Source organism: Papio anubis, chromosome 4, assembly GCF_008728515.1.
Source record: "Papio anubis isolate 15944 chromosome 4, Panubis1.0, whole genome shotgun sequence".
Lineage (NCBI taxonomy): Eukaryota > Metazoa > Chordata > Mammalia > Primates > Cercopithecidae > Papio > Papio anubis.
In genome coordinates, this window is record NC_044979.1 from 172459690 (window position 1) to 172483955 (window position 24266).

At 47.8% G+C, this 24266-nt stretch overlaps 1 protein-coding gene across 2 annotated transcripts in view; it reads right to left on the reverse strand.

Moving 5' to 3' along the window:
* Nucleotides 1–12565, reverse strand: part of HLCS (holocarboxylase synthetase) — a 245862-nt gene extending 233297 nt beyond the window's left edge. For both annotated transcript variants that reach the window (XM_021935523.2, XM_021935526.2), the window contains exon 1: nt 12481–12565. The gene's annotated coding sequence lies outside the window, so the exon portion shown is untranslated. The remainder of the gene's footprint in view (nt 1–12480) is intronic.
* Between the last annotated feature and the right edge of the window lie 11701 nt (nt 12566–24266).

Below are 24266 nucleotides of genomic sequence, written 5' to 3' on the forward strand. Positions count from 1 at the left end.
CACACAGGGCTAAGAGTGCAGACTCTTGTGACCAAGCAACTGGCCACCTGGGCAGAGTGGACAGGAAGGAATGGAAGGGAAAGGCACTTTCACTTCATCCTCATGAGCGCTCTTTGTGAGGAAACTATTACACAAAGTGGGGGTGGGGAGTTCCTTCCCAGTAAATCGAGTTGCCTTTTTCAGGCACAGAAAAGCCCATCTGCCTAAATTTTCCTCAACTGGTCAGTCATGGTGCCAGAAGTCGCTACCACTTGAACTGCTCCTTCGGGTTAAGTCACTTTATCTGCCAACTGCATTAAACAAGTCAGTTTCAGGCCGGGCGCGGTGGCTCAAGCCTGTAATCCCAGCACTTTGGGAGGCCGAGATGGGCGGATCACGAGGTCAGGAGATCGAGACCATCCTGGCTAACACGGTGAAACCCCGTCTCTACTAAAAAATACAAAAAATAGCCGGGCGAGGTGGCAGCGCCTGTAGTCCCAGCTACTCGGGAGGCTGAGGCCGGAGAATGGCGTGAACCCGGGAGGCGGAGCTTGCAGTGAGCTGAGATCCGGCCACTGCACTCCAGCCTGGGCGACAGCGCGAGACTCCGTCTCAAAAAAAAAATAAAAAAAAAATAAACAAGTCAGTTTCCAAGTCCTGAGCTGCTGCTTTTATCATCCCATTAATTTAGAAAACAGTAGGGGCCAAACGCGGTGGCTCATGCCTATAATCCCAGCACTTTGGGAGGTCGAGGCGGGCAGATCACCTGAGGTCAGGAGTTCAAGACCAGCCTGGCCAACATGGTGAGACCCCATCTCTACTAAAAATACAAAAATTAGCCAGGCGTGGTGGCGCACACATAGTCCCAGCTGCTCAGGAGGCTGAGGCAAGAGAATCACTTGAATATGGGAGACAGAGGTTGCAGTGAGCCGAGATTGCACCACTGCACTCCAGCCTGGGCGACAGAGCGAGACTCCCATCTCAAACAAAAAATTTAAAAAAAGAAAGAAAATGAAGAGTAGGACCCCAGAGTGTGGGACGGAGGCTGGAAGCGTCCTGATTAAACTGCAGCCTGAGGACTGCTGGGTGGGATCTCGCAGAGCACACTGAGCCCTGAGAAGGGGGCAAGAAGGGCCCCAGGGTGCAAGGCCAGAGACTCACTGGGGCAGAGAAGAGTGCGAAGCTGGCAGGACCCTGAAACAGACATCCTGGGAGGGAGTGTACGTGTCAACCAGCAAAGCACATGATGAGAACTGTTCAACAGCGGACTCAGCTGGGAACTCCAGACACTGCGGCAAAACCAGCACAGATGCATCCTCTCCTGTGGCTGAAAGCTCCATGAAAGGGGCCAGTGAGTCACATGACAACCGAATTTCTCCTCTGCCAACCTGAACACATTCTGGGACTGAAACTTCTATACTTAGGGAAAGCCGATCACACTACTTAAAAGAAAAAAAACTACCTATTACAAACCCATGATGCTATCAATTTAATGGGGCTGGAAAGAAATTCCCTGGAAAGACTCTGGTGGGAGAAGGGGGACATGACCTTCATCCCTTTACATTCTCCAGCCATCAGAACTAGCTCCTTTGTTTTCACTGAATTTATGTTTCTATAGAGGCACCAGGATTGAGTCTCCTATGGGGGGGTCCCATGAAGCTGCCATGCCCCTCTGTTGATATGCCTTGCTTTGCAGGTCAGTTTGTGATTTTTAAAATGGTTTTATGCAAACCACATGTTTAGCCCAAATGCACTGCAGGTAGCTTGTGATAAAACAGCAATATGGACCAGGCACAGTGGCTCACACCTATAATGCCAGCACTTTGAGAGGCCAAGGCAGGAGGATCACTTGAGGCCAGGAGTTTGAGACCAGCCTGCGCAACATAGGGAGACTCCGTCTCTACAGAAAATTAAAAATTAGCCAGGTGGCCAGGTGGGGTGGCTCACACCTGTAATCCTAACACTTTGGGAGGCAAAGGCAGGCAGATCACTTGAACTCAAGTTCAAGACCAGCCTGGGCAACATGGTGAAACCGTATCTCTACAAAAATAAAAATTAGCCAGGCATGGTGGTGTGTGCCTGTAGTTCCAGCTACTCCTGGGGAGGTCGAGGCTGCAGTGAGCCGCAATCAGGCCACTTGTACTCCAGCCTGGGAGACACAGCAAGTCCCCATCTCAAAAAAAAAAAAAAAAAAAAAAGCTGGGTGTGGTGGCCTGCATGCCTGTGGTCCCAGATACTCGGAGGCTGAAAGGGGAGGACTGCTTGAGCCCAGGAGTTCAAGGCTGCAGTGAGCTGTGATCACATCAATGCACTCCATCCAGCCTGAGCAACAGAGTGAGACCCTGACTATATTTTTTAAAAAAGAAAGCAATAGGAAGAAACAACTCAACCACAGGGCTAGTATGTTACTGGGTTATAAAATCATAAAGCCCTAAACAGAGAATTAGCTCGTTTCCAGAAGAGGCCAAGAACAGATGATAGGGCTGAACTGAACTCCCGCCTGTACAGCTCGTTTTCTACAAGATTCCAGCCCTGGAAGATGATGGGATCCAGCCCCCACTGAAGCACCTAGAACAAGAAAAACGCCGAGTCCGAAGAGCCAGGCCTTGAACACACGATCCCTGTCTATAAATAACTCCCCCTGGGAAATAAAAAGCAGGATGTAAGGCAGGAAACCCGAGCTGCGGAATCTGGTGAGTTCTTAGGAAACTCACTCACGGGCCTGAGTCCTCCGTGGGAGCGGCGGCTCCGGCACCTGGACACCCGAGCCCCAGAGCCCCGGGCGGCCGCGCGTCCCTACCTGCAGGCCTGATACCGGCGGCGGAGCGCTCCTGGCCCTGCACCCAGGGCGGTGAGGGCGTCGTCGCCAAGGACAGCGCAGATGGCAGCGGAGGCGTGCGAGCCGGAACGGACTGTGGGAAAGGGCCAGGTCGGGACGCCCCTGGGCTCAGCCCCAAATCCTGCCCGCTCCCCAGCCCCGCTCAGGCGCCCCTGCCACCTCTGGCCACACAGGCTGGGACGTCTGCCTCCTGCAGAGCGCGCTTCCCGCTGCCCTTCTCCACTGGCTGCTCAGGCCCTGCCTCGCCAGCCCGGCATGCGCGGGGCATCCCTGCCTGTCCTTTAGGGCTTGCCTCATAGGTCAAATGTCACCTGCCAGGGAGGTATGGTCTGCCCCCTAGCCAGGTGGGCCTCTTCCATGCTCGCCTGCAACACCACCCACCCATCTTGATAACTGCTTGTAAACGGTGTACTGCTTTCCCCCTTGAGACTGCAAACCTTCAAGGGCAGGAAATGGGTCTGTTTTCCTGGCAAAATAATGAAGTTGGCTGAAGGTTTTGCTGAATAAAATGAGTGACAGACGAAAGTAGCCAAATTGGGCACTCCTGATGGGTTATTTGGTGAAGGAGGTGCAGTGTATGGGCTTAACTAGTTATTCTGGATTTCTTTCCCCGTGTTACTCCTCCCTAATTCTGATGAGGAACTGAGAGTTGGATCTATTAATCTATTAACTCTTAACCTTCTGCCTCCCGGGTTCAAGAGATTCTCCTGCCTCAGCCTCCTAAGTATTGGGATTACAGGCGCCCGCCACCATGCCGAGATAATTTTTGTATTTTTAGTAGAGACGGGGTTTCACCATGTTGACCAGGCTAGTCTGAAACTCCTGACCTCAGGTGATCCACCCGCCTCAGTCTCCCAAAGTGCTGGGGTTACAGGCGTGAGCCACTGCGTCCGGCCTTAACCTTCCTTTTCTAAGGGCACTACCAGACTTCTCTTGCTACCCTAAGGATGGAGTCCTAATTCTGCCATCCGAACCCTGAATCCTTCACTTTCGGCACAACAATTTCCACCAAAGACTTGCAGCCTCTCCTTCGGGGTTTAGGGGAATGAGGGATGCTTTCATCTGAGGTGGGACACACATGATGTTAATTAGAATACTCTCTCCCAAACAGGAGGAAATAAGTAGGAAAATAAGCAAGTCTGATGCCCGGGAAGTGTTTATGGATGGGGTGCAGAATAGCCGTACCACAAAGAAAATCTCAAATGAGACATCCCATCACTGCTGGGGTTTCTGGTAAAACAAGAACTGAGGCCAGGTGTGGTTTTTTTTGGTTTTTTTTTGTTTTTTTGGGTTTTTTTTTTTTTTGCTTTATAAAAATATTATTCAGTAAGTAGATTTCCAAGCCTTGCATCCTTTCTATTCAATGTTTCTAAGATTCACACATATAATTTTGCAAAGCTGCATTTTATTCATGTTCACTGCTATCTAATATTCTATTTGTGATCATATCCTACTTTGTTTAGCCATTCTCCTGCTGATCAACATGGGGTTATCTCCATTTTGTTTCCTTTACTGTCCTGAACATCCACTCACTTGTCTCCTGGAGCCCCTGGGCAAGCATTTTTCTGGGTGTGGACCCATTACTACACCAGGCATAGCCCCAGCAAGCTAATGTAATGTGCAGAATTAAGGGATAACACTAAACTGTTTTCCAAAGCAGTTATACCAATGTATACTCCCATTAAAAGTGACTTTTGTTTTTGACTCAGTATTTTTCAGGTCAAACACATTTTCCTTTCGATTTCAGATGTATACTGATTTTCACAAACTGTCTTGGAGAATTATGAGGTCCTCAAACACAAAGCTTCATATTGTGGTTCTTAGTCAAGAAAATCTTCTAGAGGCAATGATCCAGCTAATGACAGATCCCCTACTGTCCACGTCTAAATTTAGGCATTGTGGCTGGGATTAGACCCATGAATCCTAGCACAATGCCAGGAGTGTCATTAACTTAAAAACTCTGGCAGGCCAAGTGCAGTGGATCATGCCTGTAATCCCAGCACTTTGGGAGACCAAGGCGGGCGGATCACGAGGTCAGGAATTGAAGACCAGCCTGGCCAAGATGGTGAAACCCCATCTCCACTAAAAATACAAAAATTAGCTGGCCGTGGTGGCACGCACCTGTAATCCCAGCTACTCGGAGGCTGAGGCAGAGAATTGCTTAAACCCAGAAGGCAGAGGCTGCAGTGAGCCGAGATTGCGCCACTGCACTCCAGCCTGGTCGACAGAGCGAGACTCCGTCTCAAAAAAAAGAAAAAAACAAAACAAAACAAACAAAAAAAACTCTGGCATAAACATGGTGTGGGGAGTGTCTGCAGTAATATGAGAATCCTGTGCACAACAGCATAAGCAGCTGCCTTCGGAATCTACTGCTCTCACCTCCCACGGTCCATACAACCTCTTCTTTATTTTCTTCTTTTGTTAATGTTTGTTTATATATTTATTTATCTGTTGAGACAGAGTCTCACTCTGTCACCCAAGCCGGAGTGCAGAAGCACGATCTTGGCTCACTGCAACCTCCGCCTCCTGGGTTCAAGTGATTCTCCTGCCTCAGCCTCCCAAGTAGTTGGGATTACAGGTGCCCACCACCATGCCCAGCTAATTTTTGTATTTTTAGTACAGATGGGGTTTCACTCTGTTGGCCAGGCTGGTCTCGAACTCTTGACCTCAAGTGATCCGCCCACCTCGGCCTCCCAAAGTGCTAGGATTACAGGCATGAGCCACTGTACCCAGCCTGTAAAGAGTTTCATAGCAACAATCCTTATGAAAATGATTTTTTTTGGCCGGGCACAGTGGTTCACGCCTGTCATCCCAACACTTTGGGGGGCCAAGGCGGGAGGATCATGAGGTCAGGAGATCGAGACCATCCTGGCTAACATGGTAAAACCCCGTCTCTAGTAAAAATACAAAAAATTAGCCAGGTATGGTGGCAGGCACCTATAGTCCCAGCTACTCGGGAGGCTGAGGCAGGAGAATGGCGTGAACCCGGGAGATGGAGCTTGCAGTGAGACAAGATGGCACCACTGCACTCAAGCCTGGGTGACAGAGTGAGACTCCGTCTCAAAAAAAAAAAAAAAAGTTTTTTTTTTTTTGAGACAGGGTATATCAGGCTGGAGTGCAATGGTGCAATCATAGCTCACTGTAGCCTCAAACTCCTGTGCTCAGCTGACCCTCCTGCCTCAGCCTCCCAAGTAGCTGATACTATATGCACAAACCACCATTGCCAGCTAATTATTTGTGTATTTTTTATAGAGATGGGTTCTTGCTATGTTGCCCAGGCTGGTCTCGAACTCCTGGCCTCAAACGATCTAACCACCTTTGCCTCACAAAGCACTAGGATCATACGTATGAGCCACCACACCTGGCCAACAGTGATTTTTTTTTTACTGGAAAATTTTAAATGTTCAATAAGGAACATATTAAGCAAATTGTGGTAGAGTAGTCCCCCCTTATCCACAAGGAGTATGTTCCAAGACCCCCAGTGAACGCCTGAAGCACAGAGAGTACTGAACCCTATATATATTGTTTTTTCCTATTACTTACCTATGATAAAGTTTATACATTAGGCACAATAACAAATTAACAACTAATAATAAAATAGGATAATAATAAACTAATAATAAAATTAAATAAAGTAAGGATGACTAGAACACAAGCACTGTGATACCACAACAGTTGATCTGATTACCAAGAGAGCTACTAAGTGACAAAATGGGAGAATCTGCTGGACAAAGAGATGATTCGTATCCCAGGTGAGACAGAACAGGAAGGTGAGATTTCATCATGCTCTTCCGAACCGCACACAATTTAAAACTCATGAATTATGTTCTCACTTCTAAGTGGGAGCTCAATAATGTGTACACATGGACACAGAGAGTGGAATAACAGGCATTGGAGGCTCAGAAGGGTGGGAGGGGTGAACAATGAGAAATTACTTAATGGGTACAATGTACACGATCGGGGGTGATGGCTGCACTCAAAATCCAGACTTCACCACTACCCAATATATCCATGTAACAAAACAGGGGTATTGTACCCTCTAAATCTATCAAAATTAAACAAATAAATAAATCTTATGAAATGTTCTGGAATTTTTCATTTAATACTTTCTTTTTGTTTGTTTGTTTTTCATTTAATATTTTCAAACTGCAGTTGGCCATAGGTAACTGAAACCTTGGAAAGCAACAGCACAGCTAAGGGGGAAACACTGTATATCCACTCAGTGGTACAAAGTATAGACTTTCTTTCCAGAACCATTTGAGACTAAATTGCAGAAACAATGACCTTTCACCCTAGTACTTCAAGCTGTATTTCCTAAGAACATTTCTCCAACATAACCACACTGCAATGATCAGATTCAGAAAATTTAACACTGCAATAATCAGATTCAGGTATCAGCATCCATCCAATGCTAATTACTATTCACATTTAGTCAATTGTACCAAATAACATTCTTGCTAGCAATATTATTTTTCCCAATTCAAGGACACACATGGCATTTAGCTGTCATGTCGCTTTATTCCCTTTTAATCTGGAACAGTTCCTTAGTCTTTCATGACCTTGACATCTTTTAAAAGTCAGCCCTGGCTGGGCCCGGTGACTCACACCTGTAATCCCAGCACTTTGGGAGGCCAAGGTGGGCGGATCACCTGAGGTCAGGAGTTTGAGATCATCCTGGCAACATAGTGAAACCCCATCTCTACTAAAAATACAAAAACTGGCTGGGCACGGTGGCTCATGCCTGTAATCCCAGCACTTTGGGAGGCCGAGGCAGGCAGATCACGAGATCAAGAGATCGAGACCATCCTGGCCAACATGGTAAAACCCCATCTCTACTAAAAATACAAGAATTAGCTGGGTATGGGGGTGCGCATCTGTAGTCCCAGCTACTCAGGAGGCTGAGGCAGGAGAATCGCTTGAACCCGGGAGGCGGAGGTTGCAGTGAGCCAAGATTGGGCCACTGCACTCCAGCCTAGGCGACAGAGCGAGACTTGATCTTGGAAAAAAAAAAAAAGTTAGCTCCATTGTATTGCAGCTGGTCCCTCAATTTGTGTTTGTCTGATGTTTCCTATATCCAATTCAGGTTATGCATTTTTGGCATAGGATGTCAGTTCAAACTGGTGATGCTGACTTTGTTCACATGGTTAAGGTGGTTTCCAGAAGAACCACTATAAAGGTTCCTTGTATATATTTGTAATTCACACGTAATCTGTGGAGTGAGGCTTTGGCATCTTATTCCCCAATGCTATGGTTTGAATGTATTCCCCACGTGCATGTGTTGGAAATTTAATCCCCAGTGCAACAGTGTTGAGAGGTGGGTGATTGGCTCTGCTGTTATTGCGGGAGTGGGCTCCTGATAAAGGAATGAGTTTGGCCCCCTTCCTTTCTCTTTCCCTTGTCCACCCTCTTGCCCTTCTGCTTTCCACCATGAGATGATGCAGCCAGAAGGCCCTCACCAGACGTGGCTCCTCAATCTTGGACTTCCCAGCCTCCAGAACCATAAGGCAAATCAATTTCTGTTCATTATAAATTACCCAGTCTCAGGTATTCTGTTACGGAAGAATAAAACAGACCAAGACACCCAGTAAGCACCCATCTGAATCAGTCATGACTGTGTTAGTTGCAATGTGGTAACTTTTTGTTTGTTTTTTGTTTTTTGAGATGGAGTTTCACTTGTTGCCCAGGCTGGAGTGCAATGGTGTGATCTCGGCTCACCACAACCTCCCCCTCCCGGGTTCAAGCCATTCTCCTGCCTCAGCCTCCTGAGTAGGTGGGATTACAGGCATGTGCCACCACGCCCAGCTAATTTTGTATTTTTAGTAGAGACAGGGTTTCTAGGGTTTCTCCATGTTGGTCAGGCTGGTCTCGAACTCCCAACCTCAGGTGATCCACCTGCCTTGGCCTCCCAAAGTGCTGGGATTACAGACATGAGCCACTGTGCCCGGCCTACAATGTGGCAATTTTTTTTGTATTAGTCAAGTGCAGTAGTGAGAAGGGGGGAAAGAATAGAACAAAGAGTTCAATCTGTAACTGACCATGAACAATCAAGTGAGATAACTCACTACCTTGAGACTAGCCAACTTTGCCAACGCTGTTGTTCCTTCAGCAATCATTAGCTGGTATTCTCTTCTACCTCTGTTTATGTATTTGTTGGTAAGTTTATTTGCTTTTTAGTATCACTCTGGACTCATAGATTCTTTTATTCAATGTGATAATTCATTATTGCCATTATTAATTTTGATATTCAAATTGTTCCAGGTTTGGTCAGTGGGGCCCCATCAAGCTGGCCCCTGTGTCCGTCTGACCTGTCTCTATCATTCTTTGAGCACCTCCTTGTGTTCTGAACAAGCTGCTCCTGACTCATTGTTGACCTTCCCTCCCCTCCCCACAATGAGCCATTTCTCCTAGGAGCTCTGGCTCCTTTTAATGGACAATGGTATTTAGAAACCAAGATATGGGCATGAGGAATGCTCATTGCTACTTGGGTGGCCCTGCTCCCCAGCTCTCTCAGCAGACAGATCTTGAAAATAAACTCTTAAGTCAAAATGAAAAGTAGGCCAGGCGCGGTGCTCACACCTGTAATCCCAACACTGTGGGAGGCTGAGGAGGGCGGATCACTTGAGACCACGAGTTCAAGACCAGCATGGCTAGCATGGTGAAACCTGTCTCTACTAAAAATACAAAAATTAGACAGGCATACTGGTGCGCGCCTGTAGTCCCAGCTACTCGGGAGGCTGAGGCAGGAGAATTGTCTGAACCTGGGAGGCAGAGGTTGCAGTGAGCCAAGATCACACCACTGCACTCCAGCCTAGACAACAGAGTGAGACTGTCTCCAAAAAAATGAAAAGGGTTATCCACCAAGTTTCCAGGTTTCTCCACTATAAAGGTTCCTTTTTAATCTTTGTAATTAATAAGTAATCTGTGGAGTCTCTCATTCCAATTCATGGAGCTCTTCTTTGCCTTCCTTCACTCCATATTTGTGTGTTTCTTCTCTCATAGTGGGTATCCCAGCTTCCAAGAATGTCATTAGATTTACTTATTTGCTTAATCCTACAATACACAGAAAATATTTTCAGAATTGCTATACCAGATCACTACCGACTAAGTGAAGTGCACAATTTCTTTGTAGTTTTGTTTGTTTACACACAGGTGTATAGTCAAAGAGCTGTGTTCAAAGTTATTTGAGTTTGACTTTCTGTGGTTAATTTACTATGCAGTTTAGCTCATTTGTTCACTTTTGTTTGTATTCAATTTTAAGTTTCTTTTCCCCCATCTTATGTTGATTTCATTTTACTTTTTAAATACTAAAACATTAACATGTTTTGAAAAGTCAAAACTGCCCCCAAAAAAAGTATGCTTGGAGATGTGTCATTTCCTCTTAGACTTTCACCCCATTCCCATCCACCCACTGCAAGTAGCCAATTTATTAGTTTCTAGTTTTTTCTTCCTGGATTTCTTTTTTCCCTTTCTTTTCTTTTTCTTCCCCCCCCCCCCAAAAAATAAGGAGATACTTGAATGTTTCACACGAAAAATAGCCTGATACAGTACTCTCTGTTTAACTTTTGTTCATTTCCTAATACTGTAGACCCTAGAAATCACTCCACATCAGTTCACAGAGATCTTCCTCACTTTTTTTTTTATTTTTTTATTTTATTTTATTTTATTATTTTTTTTTTTTGAGACAGAGTCTCACACTGTCGCCCAGGCTGGAGTACAGTGGTGCAATCTCGGCTCGCTGCAAGCTCCACCTCCCGGGTTCACATTCTTCTGCCTCAGCCTCCTGAGTAGCTGGAACTATAGGCACCTGCCACCACACCCAGCTAATTTTTTGTATTTTTAGTAGAGACGGGGTTTCACCGTGTTAGCCAGGATGGTCTCGATCTCCTGACCTCGTGATCTGCCCGCCTCGCCTCCCAAAGTGCTGTGATTACACGCATGAGCCACCGCGCCGGCCCTCACTCTTTTTCATAAGTGCATCGCGTGGATGGACCAGGGTTTATTCAAACAATTGCCTACATATTGGCACTGAAGTTGTTTCCAAAATTTTGCCATTGCAAACAGTGCTGCAATGAGTGACCTTGTACATATATACACTTTTATACTGGTGTAGGCGTTTCTCCAGGCTAAATTCCTAGCTGTAGAATTGCTGGGTCAAGGGGTAAATGCATATGTAGTTTTGTTAAACAATGCTAAATGTTCCTCTCTAGGAGTTGGACCATCTTGCATTCCCACCAGCAATGTACGACAGCATGTTACCCCACAGCCTGTCCTGTTGCTTTACACTTAGCAACTGGATTAGTTAGAACCCTGATGGTTTCTCAGAGTACCCTGCATTTCTCTTTCTGCGGGAGAAACGGAACATCTTTTCATTGAAGGGCCAGTTTTATGTCATTTTTGTGCAGATTGTCAGTTCATGTCTTTTGCCTGTTTGGTCTTTGGCTCCCTCAATGTTTGAGTTATTTACATACTTGGGATCTTAAACCTTTATCTGTGACAGATGTTGCAAATATTTTTCCCAGTTTGCCATCTTTCTTTAATTAATGGTACGGTTTGTTTTTTGTTTGTTTTGTTTTGTTTTGAGACAGGGTCTCACTCCCTCACCCAGGCTGGAGTGAAGAGCCTTCATCTCTGCTGACAGCAAGCTCCGCCTCCCTGGCTCAAGAGATCCTCCCACCTCAGCCTCCAGAGTAGCTGAAACGAACTTTTCTTATTTTTCGCAGAGAAGGGTTTTCTCTATGTTGGCCAAGCTGGTCTCCAACTCCTGGACTCAAAAGATTCTCCCACCTAAGCTTCCCAACGTGCTGGGATTACAGATGTGAGCCACAGGGTCTGGCCCTTTTTTTTTTTTTTTTTTTGAGACAGAGTTTTGCTCTTGTCGTCCAGGCTGGAGTGCAGTGGCGCAATCTCGGTTAATTGCAACCTCCACCTCCCGAATTCAAGTGATTCTCCTGCCTCAGCCTCCCGAGTAGCTGAGATTACAGGAGCGCCACCACCACGCCCGGTTAATTTTTGTATTTTTAGTAGAGATGAGGTTTCACCATGTTTCCCAGGATGGTCTCGAACTCCTGACCTCAAGTGATCCGCCTGCCTCGGCCTCGCAAAGTGCTGAGATTACAGGCATGAACCACCGCGGACGGCCCCAGCTTCCGTTTTTTAATATTATGTATCTTTATTTTCCTGGCACGTAGGCCGTGGGTCATTAGAAGCCTTTCTCCACACGCAGGTCCTAGTCACCAGTACTTTCTAGCGGCTGGTAGGCCCTGCGGCTCTGCCCCTAACACGGGCGTGGGGCACGCGGCCAGGAGCCCGTGGAAGGGGTACAGGGCGCGCGAACCCAGGCTCTCGGGCCGCGTCGGCCGCGCGTGCGCACTGACAGACGGGCTGAGCCAGCCCGGGTCCCGCAGGGAAGAACGCGAGCGGCGCGGGGAGGCGGCGCTGCCCTGGGCCGCGAGGTCCCTATGGCTGCCCCACCGGAAGCCCCACCCCCTTCTGGTAGCTGGAAGCGGTTTTCCGGCCGTCCCGGCTGCAGCCCAGCGGCCTGGCCTCTGGACACGGCTGTTCCGTGGCAGTGCCCGGGCGTGGACTGCCAGACCCTCGCCCGGCCCCAGCACGCCTCCGGCGAGCGCCCACCCCCTGCCCTGGCCCGCAGCGCCCCGACTTACTTCTGAGGCCGAGATGCGGCCGCTCCTGCTCCGGGTGGTCGCCCGCGAATCCCTGCCGCGCCGCAGTGCGCCCCCTCGCGGCCCGCCTGGTGGTGCAGCCGGGCTTTCAGCGTAGGGCCCCGGGGCCGCCCGGCCGCCTCCTGCCCTGGCCGCGGTGCCGCGCCCTCGGGGACGCGGGCCCTTCGCCGCTAGCCAGCTTCTGCCTTTCGGCCACCGGTCCTCTCTCGCCCAAGCTGCCTGGGAGGCGCGCCTCTGCCGCCGCCTTGCCGCTCTCGCTCCAGCCTCGCCCACTCCTGCGGCCTTACAGGGCCGAACCTCACCCTGCTCTGCGGAAGGCAGGCCTCCACCTTCCCTCCACGCCTTCCTCCCTGACCGGCACCATGCACCGCGTTGCCCTTTCCAGCATCGACGACCTATTCCCCAGTGCTCTGACACCAGCTGAATTAGTGCGAACCTACTCGTTCAGGGATTAGCCCAGAGAGACTGCCCGCCCTTCACCAGCCACAAGCGGGGTGCCCAGAATGTCCACATTTCTACATTTCTACCCTGCCCACTAGAAACTGAGGGATTGCCACAGCTCCCCTGAGGTTCATCAATTCCCTGGGACGACACAGAACTCAGGGAGACACTTTACTGTTAGAAGATTATTGTAAAGGACACAACTCGGGAACAGCCAAGTGGAAGAGATGCGCGGCACGGGGTTGAAGGGCGGGAGTGCAGCCCTCACAGCACCTCTGTGTGCCCACCTGCCTGGAAGCTCTCTGCACCCTGTTTAAGGGATTTGTATCCAGGTTTCATTATGTCATTGGCCATTGGTGATTGAATTCAACCTCCAGCCCCTTTCCCTTCCCGCAAGGGGAGTAGGGATATGTTGGGACTGAAAGCTACAACCCTCTGATCACATGGTGTGTTGCACCAGCCCCACCCTGAATCCATCCTAGAGCCCACAAATAGCCACTTCATTAGCATAAACTGTGATTTGATTAAGGAACTCATGAATAACAAAAACACTCCTATCGCCTAGGAAATTCCAAGAGGTTTAGGAGTGCTGTGTCAGGAACTGGGGACAAACACCGAATAGATTTTTTACACCAAACTCCCTAAACCAATAACCCAGTCTAATCGTGAGAAAAACATCAGACAAATCCCAGCAGAGGGGCCATTGTACGAAATAGGGAGCCAACCTAAACTCGGCCAAGGTTGTGAATGTTGTCAGAATCAAAATGGTGGAGTCATTTGTGTTAAAAGAGAGAGAGGGGAAAAAATGACAAATAGAGCTGGGGAAAGCCATGAAGAGGATTCTTCGTAAATGCCTGATGTCACAAATGCTCATGAAAGACCAACAGCGTCCACAGAGGCCATGTCAGCCTTCCCAAAAGAAGACTCCTGCCAGGACATCTGCCCAGCAATAGCCTGTCCAACCTCAGACTGGTATCACCCTGATGGATACTTGTTGCTGAGGCTAATGATCAAAAACAATATGTAGTCCTCCTCATTTTTTCTTTAAAAACCTTTGTCTTCCTTTACCTCCCTGAATACACACATAGCTTAATATGGCCCACATGGTCCCATTGCAATGCCCTGTTCCCAAGTACCATTTTCTTTTAGAGAACCTCTCTGTTTGTTATGGAGGTTGGCAAGGTCACCAAAACCAAAGAGAGTGTGAGGAACTGCCCCAGCCAAGAGTCATCTAAGGAGACATGATGGTTAAATATAAGTGGTGTGCTCAATGGGATCCTGGAACAGAAAAAGGACATTGGGAGAAAATGGAGGAAATTTAAATAATATACCAATAATATCAATAATATAATGTACCAATGTTGGTGTATTAATTGTTAACAAATGTGCCATACTAATGAAAGATACAAATATGAGGAAACTGGTTTATGGGAACTCTCTGCACTATCTTGCAAATTATCTGTAAATCTAAAACTACTCTAAAAATAATGCTTTAAAAAAAAATTAGGGCTCAGTGTCGTGGGCACACCTGTAATCCCAGCACTTTGGGAGGCCAAGGTAGGAGGATCACTTGGGCCCAAGAGTTTCAGGACCAGCCTAGGTAACACAGTGAGACCCCATCTCTTAAAAAAAAAAAAAAAAAAAATAGCCAGGCATGGCAGTGTGCGCCTGTAGTCCCAGCTACGCAGGAGGCTGAGTGAGGAGGATGTCTCGAGCTTAGGAGATCAAGGCTGCAGTGAGTCGTGATGACGCCACTGCACTCCTGCCTGGGCAACAAAGCAAGACCCTGTCTCAGAAAAGACAAGAATCATAAATAAATAAACAAGTAAACTAGAAATAAGCCAGATGTGGTGATGCATGCCTATAATCAATTATTCGGGAGGCTGTGGTGGGAGGATAGCTTGAGCCCAGGAGTTCAAGACCAGCCTAAGCAGCATGGCAAGACTCCCTCTGAAAATAAAAGGAAAAACAATTACAAAGATTTAAAAGCCCTTCAATTTTGAGGATCCACCTTCTTTAAACGGCAGAGGGAGAAAGGGCGTAAATTGAGTGACATTCACTGGAATTAGGAGATCCAGAGTGGAAATTTCCAGAAATCCTGGTGAGAAGAAAGGAATAGCCATAGCAGGCCCTGAGTATAGAGAGCTTCCCAGCCAGATCAGATCCATCCCATCCTTCTCCCACCTCCACTCCCCCTCCCCTGGCACCAAGGGGGTCTGCAGAGGGAGCAGAAACCTTCAAACACTCCCCTTCCTGCAGACAGGCAGCCCCAGCCCTGACCACAGCTGGCTGGACTTGGAATGAAGCTTGAAGGACTGATACATATCTAGGACTGGACACACTAGTTTCTGAATTGAGAAGAAGTTTGTGATTTAAAGTGATCTTGGCCGGGCGCAAATGGCTCACACCTGTAATCCCTGCCCTTTGAGAGGCTCAGGCGGGCAGATCACCTAAGATCGGGAGATTGAGACCAACCTGGCCAACACAGCGAACCCCCATCTCTACTAAAAATACAAAAATTAGCCGGGCATGGTGGCGTGCACCTGTAATCCCAACTACTCAGGAGGCTGAGACAGGAGAATCACTTGAGCCCAGGAGGTGGAGGTTGCAGCGAGCCAAGATTTCACCAATGCACTCCAGCCTGGGCAATGGAGCAAGACTCATCTCAAAACAAGCAAACAAATAAAGTGACTTTAAGATTGTCCCCAACCTAACATGAGCAGAAAAGTTTTGGGTCTGTGTTATGAGTTCAATTGTACCCTCCTGAAAAAGCTATGTTAAAGTCCTAAAGGCTCGCATACTTGAGAATATGACCTCCTTTGGAAACAAGATCATTGCACATATAATTAGTTAAGATGAGGTCACACTCACCTAATATGCCTGGCGCCTTTATAATCAAATGGATATATGGCGACAGAGACACTGGGAGAATGCCACGTGACGACAAAGGCAGAGGATGGCCTGATGCTGCAAACCACTGAAGCGAGGAAGAAGTGAGGAAGACCTGAGGAAGGATCCTCCACAGGTTTCAGAGGGAGCACGCCCTGCTGCCACCTTGATTTTGAACTTCTAGGCTGGAGAATTGTGAGACAAACTTCTGTTATTTTAAGCCACCCTATTTGTAGTACTTTGTTGCAGGGGCCCTGGGAGTCTAATTCAGCCCTATTAGCGTTTTCATGGGGGCAAGTGAATATACTCTCTACTGGATACATTTTAGAGATGATAGAAGATAAAGCTGTGTTTGTCACACCCTGTGAGTTATGGGTACAATGTACCAGTTACTCAACTGTCCTGTGGTCTAAATCTCTTTAAGGGACCAAGGAAGCTTACCAGGCCCCTGGTAAGGAAACCTAGGCCCATAGGTGGTACCAAAACAAAAGGGACCCCGCACAGTGGTGAAAACCTCCAGCACACCTTCTGGAAACTTGCCCTGCAGATACGGTCATCTGTGTGCAAAATGGTGTATGTGTGTACAAGGTTATTCACTGAGGCGTTGTTTGCAATAACAGAAGGTTGGAAACCACTACACATCCAATAGGTATGGAAGGCAAATAAGTACTTGTACTCCATGCACTGGAAGACTGTGCAGCTTGGCCGGCCATGATGGCTCACGCCTGTAATCCAAGCACTTTGGGAGGCCAAGGCGGGTGAATCACAAGGTCAGGAGTTCGAGACCAGCCTGACCAACATGGTGAAACCCCCATCTCTACTAAAAACACAAAAAATTAGGCAGGCTGGTGGTGCGCGCCTGCAATCCCAGCTACGCGTGAGACCCAGAGAGCAGGAGAATCACCCCTTCAACCCGGAGGCGGAGGTTTGGGTGAGCGAGATGCAGCCACTGCACTTCAGCCTCGGCGACAGAGCAGACTGCGTCTCAAAAAAAAAAAAAAAAAAAAAAAAGACAGGTACAGCTCTGCCCAAAACTGAGAGAAGCGCCGGGCGCGGTGGCTCAAGCCTGTAATCCCAGCACTTTGGGAGGCGAGACCCAGGCCGGATCACGGGAGTCAGGAGGATTGAGAGCCATCCTGGCTAACGCCCGGTCGAAACCCGTCTAAAAATACAAAAACAGCCGGGCAGAGTGGCGGGCGCCTGTGGTCCCAGCTACTCGGGAGGCTGAGGCAGAAGAATGGCGTGAACCCGGGAGGCCCGGGCTTGCAGTGAGCTGAGATCCGGCCACCGCACTCCAGCCTGGGCGACAGAGCCAAGACTCAGTCTCAAAAAAAAAAAACTGAGAGGAAGCGACGCCCGGTAAGACTGCAGCGGCGCAGCGCGTGCAGTGTTGCGGATCCGGGACGGTGGCCAGGGCGTCTTGGTCTTCCACCGCTGCGAAATCGCGTCACCACAGCTGCTGGCGGAGTTCAGGAGGTGCTGAAACACGCCAAGCACTTCCGGCAGAGGCAGGTGAGGGAATTGCTGCTGGGTTGGCGTTAGGCCGGGGACTCGAGCCTTTGTGAAATGCAAAGCTGAAACCTGAAGAGGATCACGAGGACCCTCTGGATTAATCGAATTACAGCTGCTACCCAGTCACACGGCCCGACGTATCCAGCGTTCACTGGCAATTTAATTAAGTGCCAGGTGGAGCGGAAAAGTCCCTAGCGGATCTGGCTATCTACGAACCAAAGACTTGTAAAATCTTTGGCTGCCTTGTAATAGGAGGCGAGCAGGAAGAATTTGCTGCTGCCTTAGGGGATGGGAAGGAGCCCGAAGCATTTTTTTTTTCCAAGAATGGTGCAATTACCACGAGGACGTTGCTGTATTGATTATGAAAAGAACACCAGAGTAATTTGCAAATTATTTGATTTGTACTTGTGTTTATCCACAATTCCAGTAACAGGCATGAGGAAGGCCCCCTTCTCTCTGGGACAGAGCCTCACAGATGACTTCCGTGTTTCGTGTGAATGAAACTCAAACATTGTTCAAAAAAAAAAAAAAAAAATTTGGGAGAAGCAAAGAAAGAAAAAGAGTAAGGGAGCTCTTTGTATACTAACAGAAGAGAAACATCTGGCTTTTTGTGTAAAAGGCAGGAGGCTGATAAGAAAATAATGTAACTGTATTTCAGCCGGGTGGGGTGGCTCACACCTGTAATCCCAGCACTTTGGGAAGCCAAGGCAGGCAGATCATCTGAGGTCAGGAGTTCCAGACCAGATTGGCCAGCGTGGTGAAACCGTCTCTACTAAAACTACAAAAATTAGACAAGTGTGGTGGTGCGCGCCTGTAATCCTTCTCAGGAGGCTGAGACAGGAGGATCGCTTGAACCTGGGAGGCGGAGGTTGCAGTGAGCTGAAGTAATGCCACTACGGTCCAGCCTGGGCAACAAGAATGAAACTTTGTCTCCAGGAAAAAAAAAAAAAAGAAAGAAAGTAATTGTATTTAGCCAGGTGTGGTAGCATCTTCCCATATAGTCTCAGCTGCTTGGGAGGCCAAGACAGGAGGATCACCTGAGCCCAAGGTTCTAGTCAGCCTGGACAGCAACATAGTAAGACCCCATCACTACAAAAGAAAAATCTAACTGTATTCACGTATATTTGCATAAAAAGGACCTACAGCATGCACTAGAAGCTTTAAGAGTATGAGGGACATGGGGAATGGAATGGTGGCAGCAGGGAGGGACTTTTCACATATCACTTTTATGCTGTTCTATTTTTGAACCATGTTAACACATGATCTACTAATAAAATGAAATTAAAAGAAATGGGAGAATGTCAGAGAGCAGATTTCCTATAATGAGGGGCACTGGATTGCAATAAACAACTATGGAAATCACAGAATGCTAAACTAAGAGGTTAAGAGTTGATTTAGAATCATTGGATGTTTTGAGCCAGGGAAATGGCGTCAGGAAGAAGCATCTGAAGGGAGTGTATAGTCTAGATCAGAAGGAGGAGAGACCCAAATGGGAAGGCTGTGGCCCTATTCAGGTGTGAGAGAGAAATGATGAGGCAAGGAACAATGATGGCAGTGAGCTGGAAATAGAGGTTTTCAGAAAATCTACACGCAAAGACCAGCTGGCCAGGCGGGGTGGCTCACCTGTAATCCCCGCACTTTGGGGGGTCAAGGTGAGGTGGATTACTTGAGGTCAAGGATTCAAGCCAGCCTGGCCAACATGAATGAAAACCTGGTCTCTACAAAATACAAAAATTAGCCAGAGAGTATGGTGAAGCCGCCTGTAATCCCAGCTACTCAGGAAGCAGAGGCAGGAGAATCCGCAGACAGGAGTGGAGGTTGCAGTGGGCGAGATTGCACCACACTGCACTCCAGTCTGGGCAACAGGCAAAGACTCCATCTCAAAACAAAAACAAAACAAACAGCTGAACTTCTTACATACATCAATTGCATGCTGCTTGAAATAAATGGGTCTAGAAGAAATTTTTTTGTGCATAGGTGTGTCTGCTTTTGGCATATAAAATATTGTGAAGGCTGCTTACATTTTAGACCTTTATATTGACCTGGATTTAGATTTACAATACATAATGTATATTTCAGCTTCCCAGACAATGAATAGCTAGTTTGATTTTCTCTTCTATGTCCTTATGCTTGAGCACACCATTTAGAGTTGTTTGCTAAAGCTTACCAATTTCTTTTTTCTTTTTTTTTTTTTTTTTTGGAGATGGAGTTTCACTCTTGTTGACCAGGTTAGATAAATGAGCAATCTGGGAGTTCAAAGGCAACCTCTGCCTCCCTGAGTTCAGCGATTCTCCTATCTCAACCTCTGGCTTTGTATTTTTAGTAGAGATGGGTTTACTGGTCAGGCCTGATCTCAAACCCGACCTCAGGTGATCGCCCACCTCGGCCTCCCAAAGTGGAAGTGAGTCACCTACCGATAGCTTACCAAATCTAATGCTACTTTCTGTTCAGTTTGGTGAAAACAGCAAGCTCTGTCTATGGTAAATATTCCCAGCTTATACTCATAAAAACATCATCATGCCCCGGTGTTTTTGAGACAGAGTCTTGCTCTGTCGCCAGGGGATTGGAAGTGCAGTAGCACGATCTCTGCTCCTGCAAGCTCCGCCTCGGGTTCGCAGCCGAGCCTCGGTAGCTGGGACTACAGGTGCCCGCCCGCGGTGAGCCAAGATGGCACCACTACACACTCCAGCCTGGGCAACAGAAGTGAGACTCTTTCACTAAAACAAACAAACACCTAAATATAGAATTTTCAGCTGGGTGCAGTGCTCCAGAATAACCACTATACTTCCCAGCCTCCCTTGCTATTCAGTGTGGCCATGCTGGTAGAAGTTCATAATAGGATGTGAGCAAAAGTGAGGTGTTGGATGTTTAGCTCTTAATGCAAAGGGGAGGGTGCTATGTACTTTCACTGTGGTTTTGAATGTCTCCCCAAATTTGGAAACTTAATTGTCTTCTTTTTTTTTTTTTTTGTGACAGAGTCTGGATTCTTGTTGCCTAGGCTGGAGTGCAGTGGTGCGATCTCGGCTCACTGCAGCCTCTGCCTCCTGAGTTCAAAATTCTCACCTGCCTCAACCTCCCGAGTAGCTGGGATTACAGGCACCTGCCACCTCACGCCCAGCAGGCCACCCCACAGCCAGTTATTCTTTTTTTTTTTTTTTTTTTTTTTTTGAGGCCGGAGTCTGGCTCTGTCGCCAGGCTGGAGTGCAGTGGCAGCGATCTCGGCTCACTGCAAGCTCCACCTCGGGTTCATGTTCTCCGCCTCAGCCTCCAGTGGCTACTTGGGACTACGAAGCCCGCCACCACCTTGACTAGTTTTTTGTATTTTTTAGTAGAGGCGGGGTTTCACCATGTTAGCCAGGATGGTCTCGATCTCCTGACCTCGTGATCCACCGCCTCGGCCCCTCCCAAAAGTGCTGGGATTACAGGCTTGGGCACCCGATTTTTTGTAGTTTTTTGTAGAGACTGGATTTCACCATGTTGGGCAGGCTGGTCTCAAACTCCTAACCTCGGGTGATTCACCCACCTCGGCCTCCCCAAAGTACTGGGATTACAGGCATGAGCCACCATGCCAGGCCTTAATTCTTATATTCATAGTGATGGTATTTGGAGATGGGGTCTTTGGGGATTAGGATTAGAAATAAATTCATTAAAAGCTAGAGCACAGTGGCTTACACCTATGTCGCAGCACTTTGGGAGGCTGAGGCAGGAGGATCACTTGAGCCTAGGAATTGCTGAAACTGGCCTGGACAACATAGCGATATCCAGTCTCTACAAGAATTAAAAGCTGGCTGGGCATGGTGGCATGCATTTGTAGTCCCCAGCTACTTGGGAGGCTGAGGTGGGAGAATCACTTGAGCCCCAGAGGTCAATGTTGCAGTAAGCCATGATCACACCACTACACACTGCTCTGGATGACACGAGACCCTGTCTAAAAAAAAAAAGTGGCCAGACACAGTGGCTCGCCTGTAAAATCACTACTTTGGGAGGCAGGAGTGGGTGGATCACCTGAGTTCAGGAGTTGGAGCCCAGCCTGGCCAACATGGTAAACCCCTTCTCTACTAAAATAGAAAAAATTAGCCAGGCGTGGTGGTGCATGCCTATAGTCCCAGCTACTGGGAGGGCTGAGGCAGGAGAATCTCTTGAACCTTGAGGGGCAGAAGAGGTGGCAGTGGTGAGATCACAACACTGCACTCTAGCCTGGGTGACAGAGCAAGACTCTGTCTCAAAAAGAAAAAGCTCATTAGGGTGCAGCCCCTATGATGGAACTGAGTGGCTTTATAAGAAAAGGAAGAGTCTGGGTACAGTGGCTCACATCTGTAATCCCAGCACTTTTGAGACTGAGGCAGGAGAATTGCTTGAACCCAGAAGGTCAAGACCAGCCTACCATACCTGGACAATATGGTGAGACCCACACTCACAAATAACTTTAAAATTAGCCAGATGTTGTGGTGTGTGCCTGTAGTCCCAGCAACTTGGGAGGCTGAGGTGGAAGGATTCCTTGAGCCCAGCAGGTTGAGCTTGTAGTGAGTCCGCGATCATGCTACTGCACTCCAGCCTGGGCAACAGAGTGAGACCCTATCTCCAAAAGTAAAGAAAGAAAAGAAGACCTGAATGGCCATGCTCTTGCTTTCTGACCATGTGATGCTCTCTGTCATGTTGTGAGTGTAGCAAGAAGGCCCTCACCAGAGGCTGGACCTCCAGCCTCTAAATCCATAAAGAAAGCAATTTTCACGAGGCCAGGCACAGGGCTCACACCTGTAATCCCAGCATTTTTGGAGTCTGAGGTGCATGGATCACTTGAAGTCAAGGTTCAAGACCAGCCTGGCCAACATGGTGAAATCCCATCTCTACTAAAAACAAAACAAAAAACAAAACAAAACAATTAGCCAGGCATGGTGGTGAGACCTATAATCCCAGCTGCTCAGGAGACTGAGGCACAAGAATTGCTTGAATCAAGAGGCAGAGAGTTGCAGTGAGCTGAATCCACAGCGCTCCAGCCTGGGAGACAAAACAGACTGTCTCAAAAAAGAGGAAAAAATATTAAAAAAAAATAAATGACCGGCCCGGGTGGGGTGAAGCAAGCCTGTAATCCCAGCACTTTGGGAGGCGAGGCAGTGAGATCACGAGGTCAGAGGAATCGAGACCATCCTGGCTAACTTTCACAGTGAAACCGTCTCTACTAAAAAATACAAAAAGTGGCGAGTGGTGTGAGCCTGTAGTCAGCCTTTCGGGGAGGCTGAGGCAGGGGAGAATGGTGTAAACTTCGGGCTGAGGAGCTTGCAGTGAGAGCTGAGATCGGCCACTGCCTCAGCCTAGGCGACAAGCTGAACTCCGTCTCAAAAAAAAATAAATAAATAAAAACAAATAGATAAATAAATAAATAAATAAATAAATGACCCAGCATTAGATATTCTGTTACAGCCACAGAAACAGACTAAGACAAGATTAACTGTGTTCCCCTGAAATTCATTTTGTTGTGAAGCCTAATCTCAATGTGATGGTATTAGGATGTGGGAGGCTTTGGGAGGTGATTAGGTCATGAGGGTAGAGCCCCTCATAAATGATTAGTGCCCTTTTGAAAGAGGCCCCAGGGGCCTGCCCTTCCACCCTGTGAGGACCGCAGTGAGAAGGCACCATCTGTGAACGAGGAAAGCAGGCTAGCTGGAATCTGCTGGTAACTTGATCTCAGACTTTCCAGCCTCCCAGGTATAGCCAAACTTACAGCCACAGTAATAGGCAGAGATTGTTCTGGGTTCTAGGAATACAAAGTAAAAAATAGATTTCCACTCTACTTGGGAGTAGATGAATACTTTTTTTTTTTTTTTTTTTTTTTTTTGAGGCAGTCGCTCTGTCGCCAGGCTGGAGTGCATTGGCGGGATCTCAGCTCTGCAAGCTCCGCCTCGAGGTTCACGCCATTCTCCTGCCTCCTCCAGTAACTGGACTGAGCCACCACCTGCGCCCGGCTGAACTCTTGTTGCACCCAGTAGAGACGGGGTTTCACCGTGTTAGCCAGGATGGTCTCGATCTCCTGACCTCGTGATCCGCCCATCTCGGCCTCCCAAAGTGCTGGGATTACAGGCTTGAGCCACCACGTCCGGCCTAGATGAATACTTTTTAAAAATACAATTTTTTTATTTAAAAGGCATTTATTGGCCAGGCGAGGTGACTCATGCCTGTAATCCCAGCACCTTGGGAGGCCAAGGCGGGAGGATCTCTTGAGGTTAGGAGTGTGAGACCAGCCTGGGCAATAAGGTAAAACCCCATCCCTACTAAAATTACAAAAATTAGCCGATGTGGTGATGCACGCCTGTAATCCCAGCTACTCGGGAGATTAAGGCATGAGAATCACTTGAACCCAGGAGGCAGAGGTTGCAGTGAGCAGAAATATGCCACTGCACTCCATTCTGGGTAACAGAGCAAGACTCTGTCTTGAAAAATAAAATAAAATAAATAAATAAGATAAAATAAAGAATATAAAATGCACTTATTGCCTGTTATGTACTCAACATTGTTCTATCAGTACACAGCCAAGGGTGAAATAAGCCAAGGCTAGAAATGAACAAAGTTATTTACTCACAGAAAACGGGCAGTGGGCTAGGCATATTTACTCCTGTTTATTTCAAACGTTAGAAGAGAATTCCTGTACATTTCTAGGAGCCATAGGTGCCCAGGATACCACCACTTTTTCTTTTTTTTTTTTTTTTTTTTTTTTTTGAGACGGAGTCTCACTCTGTCGCCCGAGCTGGAGTACAGTGGCGCGATCTCAGCTCACTGCAAGCTCCGCCTCCCGGGTTCAGGCCATTCTCCTGCCTCAGCCTCCCGAGTAGCTGGGACTACAGGCGCCCGCCACCTCGCCCGGCTAGTTTTTTGTATTTTTTTTTAGTAGAGACGGGGTTTCACTGTGTTAGCCAGGATGGTCTCGATCT